The sequence below is a fragment of the Blennius ocellaris genome, assembly GCF_963422515.1.
Source record: "Blennius ocellaris genome assembly, chromosome: 8".
NCBI classification, from domain to species: Eukaryota; Metazoa; Chordata; class Actinopteri; order Blenniiformes; family Blenniidae; genus Blennius; species Blennius ocellaris.
The window spans coordinates 8,329,863-8,334,600 of NC_137657.1; positions in this window are offsets into that span (position 1 = coordinate 8,329,863).

Here is a 4,738-nt window from a genome sequence, read left to right on the forward strand (position 1 = left end):
TTTTTACACTTTTGCACGAGGTGAGTGAGGAATACACAAAGCTGCACACCATTCCTCGATTTGTTCCGATAACACCGAGAAAGTCTGATGACACCATGTGAAAACATAATTCATAAATCAGAGGTGCCGTGGCTATAGTGTATAGTCAGCATGTAGTGGTGCTCTGTCTTATCTGCTAAAATAGCAACAGAAAATCTTGGCCAGTTTCTTGTAATGGTGAAAGTCGATAAAATATGAGACAAGCAGGTGGTCAGCCAATTTCTCTCGCAGCTTCGGGGATGCAGAGGGACCATTTATTAAATATTTTGCAGTGTAAGGTTTACAGCGCTTGTTAAAGGCTGCATTACATCTTACTGATATAAATTCAAAGTGTAAAGAAGAAGAGCCCGAAGAAACTGTTTTTTTTTAAAACTTGTAGTTAAACAAGTTGGCAAACTGTCCTCTCTGCTACTGCCCACTGCTTAATCCAACCCGATAGCGTCTTTTCATGTATTTCACCAATAATTTGAATTTATTTTCTGACTTTTTGCCCAAACCTCCTATTGTACAAAGCAAAAGTTTTAATTTGCAAACAACAAACACATCCACACATTTCTCACACACAGAAAATAGTCAATACTATCTCACATAAGAAAGAAACCAACAACCTGCATAATGAGGTAAATAGCAGGCAATAATGGCTGACCTCTGTGACTTGAATAAACAGTGTCTATGCAGAACAAAATGTGTTCAGATTCCGTCCGAACACTGGCTCTGCCTCGGGTGTCAGGTTGAGATGATACATCCTTCAGCAGGAATCCTGCTTTGCTTATCACAATTAATGCAAAGTGAATTCTGATGGTAGTTAAATTCAATCACTGAATTGTGAAACTTTTACCATACTTAAAGCTGCAGCGGTGACTGTTGGTTTTATTTTGTGATAATGTACAAAATACGATGGTGCCAGTTGGCTGGATTTGCGATTCGTGAGCATGTGTGGTGCATGTGGGTGTTAAGTTATTAACAGTGGAACATAAATAAGAAAACACAAGGGTTTTGTTATTAAAGTGGCCTTTTATTGCCTAATAGCTTTTGTTCAAGGCTCGCTTTGGAGCCTTTCAATATTGTTTCTTTTCCATGCCATGTTTTTTGCCCCCGTTTTTAGCTCACCCAGATTTAGCTCTGTTTCATCCTATAATCCTTCTGTTTTGTTAGTGACACTGGGAGAACAGCCTGGGCCGTGTGGCTCAGCCCTGCCTGTCAAAGCCTATAACATCTCTCACCAGGATCAGGTTATTGCCTGAGTTCTGTGTATCTTTATATCGAATTGCTTGTGATAGGAGGCTTTAGTGTCAGGTTGGTTTTCGCACGTGTGCGAGTGCGTACACTTCCATGTACATATGTTTGTGCATATATTCATTTTGCACGGATCAGGAGGTTCTGGATAAGCGTATGGGCCACACAAGAGCGGATACAACAATTGTCTTTTCTGACCTCAAATTTCAATATTGTCACTTAATGTCTTTTCCACTCGCCTGCCTTTCCACTGCCATACTCTTTACTTTGCTCTCCATTCGTCCATCACCACAGTGGGGGTGATAGATGGGGCAGTGGAGACGGTGAATGTTAAAGTTTGTGGGCCGTAGACGGACAGCTCGGCATGAATATCAGTGCCACGGAGTAAGTGCTGGGAATTGGATGAGCCAGAGCAAGGGAAGGCGTCAGCACTTTCCCTCCCATGCATTTTCACTCAGCAGAGAGTGAGTCTTATTATCTGACCCCGCTCTTCTTCCCTCAGTGACCTAATAATATTGTTTCAGCGATCCTGTCCAGCCTCTGACCTCATGACTTCACTCAGGAATCTGTTAGATGAAGAGTTTCACTTCCCCCAAAGAAGCCCGCTGGTTTTTATAGCTCTTCATTTCTTCCTTGGCCGAGGTGTGATCACGAGAACTGCCGCGGAGTGAATGAAGTGATTTTCAATTTTACCATCTATCTTAAAGTTACGGCAGCTGAATTACAATAAAACAGCCATGGCTTAGTGAATAACAATGCTTATTAGTCTAATGGAGATTTTCTGTAAGCGTCTTAATGTAGGATACTTAAATCCAAGTATCAGACATCATCGATGCATCTTTGATTGCTTGGCAATGTGTGTTTGTTAATGCCAGTGGAATTGCACTAACAATATCCAGTGAATTAACATGGTTAGATGGGAGCTTGTTACGCAGCTGAGGTAAATGGGGGAGATTTAGGAAATAATCCTTCCTCAATCTGGACTAGACAGCTGGTTGTGTCAAGCCTCTCCATCCACCACACACACACACACACACACACACACACACACACACACACACACACACACACACACACACACACACACACACACACACACACACACACACACACACACACACACACTGGACTTCATGTTGGCGCCAGTATGAATAGGGACACAGTGAAAGAGATTGATATGGAATGGCCAAGGGTGTGTTGGTCTGTTTAATTGGGTTTTTCCAAATCCGTCTTAACCCCCGCTACATGTCCTTCCACACGCTCCAGCATCATATGCTCTACAGGTCACTCAAAGCAGCGGTGACTTGAGAAACTTGCCAGCAGTGGGACAAGGTTCATGTCCCCATTCGGACTTCATCATAACAAAGTTTGAAGAAAAGGTCTGCTGAATGGGGGATTAAGCAACTATCTTCGTCAGACTTTGGTAAGTTTCCCTTATCTCTGTTTGCTACCGTCATTTTAGTGATGCCTGTAATTGTCATTTATGGTTTCTGATGATGCGTGCACTCAGTCTGAGGCCGCCTCCTAAATCTCCCTCTGCTGTGGTCAACTGGGAGCCAGATTGGCCAGGGGGAGAAAAAAAAACATGTTGACCTTGTCTACAGATTTAGAACACAGAAGCATCAGTGATATGGCAGCTGTACTGTGGCAGGCAACAGAAGCTGGGGCTCCAATCAGATCATCGGGTCAGATGGCTGTAGTTAATGCTGGGACTCCAAGTGTGAATATCATACTCCACAGCTCAATGCACAGAGACAATTTTGGAGGCCTTGTCAGCGGCTCCAGAAGCTTCGAAGAGTTACAGAGGCGCCTTTTCATCAAATTAACTGCTTCCAAAGAACTCCACTCATAGAACTAGTGTGGATTGCATATTATGCATTATACAAATGCCTATCTGGCGTCATCTGCTAACTAAAAAGTGTCCAATATGTTGGTTTTTTTTAAACTTTGTTTTGATATTTGATATTGACGAGTAACAGAATCTAACCGTCTTCCTTGCTGTCAGAGTGTTTTAAGCACACAGCCTCCTTCATCCTTCATGCACCTCCATACAGATATCCCCGAGGCATGCACAGACACTGAAACTCACCAAAAATATCACGTACTGACTGACTCCTACACCTTCGTTTCTGAATCAATCTCCTGGACATGACCCTACCGTTCCCTTTTCCACATATTGTGTTGCTCCCCACCATAGCGCTTATTGCTTTCTTTGATTAATCTTCTTCCTTGCTTTCCCTGACGCACTGGTCTGAGTCAGTGGACTTCCTGTTGGTTTTCAAAACAACTCTTCATGTCAACCTTCCTTCCGCCCATCTCCCCTCTTCCCCCGTGCTCCTCCCTCGTCTTCTATTCATCACTCCACAGCCCATTTTACAGTATCTCTCTGCCTCCTTCCTCCATCCGTTTCTCTCGCTCCATTACCTTACCCGTTCATGTCCCCTTCATCTCCCCCCTCTGCCTGTCCAACCTCCTGACATGAATTCTTTTCGCCCTCTTACTGTATTTCCCTCCTCTTCCCTGCATTTCCTCTCTCGCCATTCATCTTAAGGTCCTCTGTCCATCTCCCTCCCTCACTCCCACCCTCCCTCACCACCTCTCCGTCAGGCCCCGGCTCTCTCTCTCTGTCTCTCTCTCTCTCTCTCTCTCTCTCTCTCTCTCTCTCTCTCTCTCTCTCTCTCTCTCTCCTCCCCTTCCTTCGTCTGGCAGTGGTGCTGCTCCACTCTTGCTGACAGTGCTGTTTGTGTGAACTGAGTGCTGAGCTTCACAGCCCCCTCGCCTCCCATTGCCCCCCCCCCCCCCCCTTCTTCCCCCCGCTGCCTCTCCTCTTCACCCTCCAGCTCCTTCCCTCCTTTCCTCCTGCCTCCCACCTACATACCCCTCCAGGCGAGGGAATTAACCTTCCAGCCCTGAGCTTCTGGGCTTAATGACTGTCTGTGGGGCCGGCTTCGACTACACTATGCAGCTGCTAACATCTGGGCCACACACACTCAATCGCACTATACCTACACAGAGATGCGCAGTACAAACACACACACACACACACACACACACACACACACACACACACACACACACACACACACACACACACACACACACACACACACACACACACACACACACACACTAACGTTGTGCACTGTGCATATCATATGGTTGCAGTCACTGAATTTGTGGCACATAATATTTTTATTGTGCGCTGCCACCAGTGTGGGAGTTTCTTAGTACAGTCCTCAATAACGGTAGTTGGTCATTACAGGCTTACCAACAGTGGAACAAGAGATGCTGCAGTGCAAACGCCTTTGTGTTTATAGTGAGCAAATAGCTGCTACATATAGTCAACACAGAGCCACGGCACACGTTTGGACAATCAGCAGATCAAATTAAAAATACATGGACACGGAAAATAAACATGACCTTTAAGTTGCCTTGCTGGAAGAGCTTGCAGGATTTTCCACTG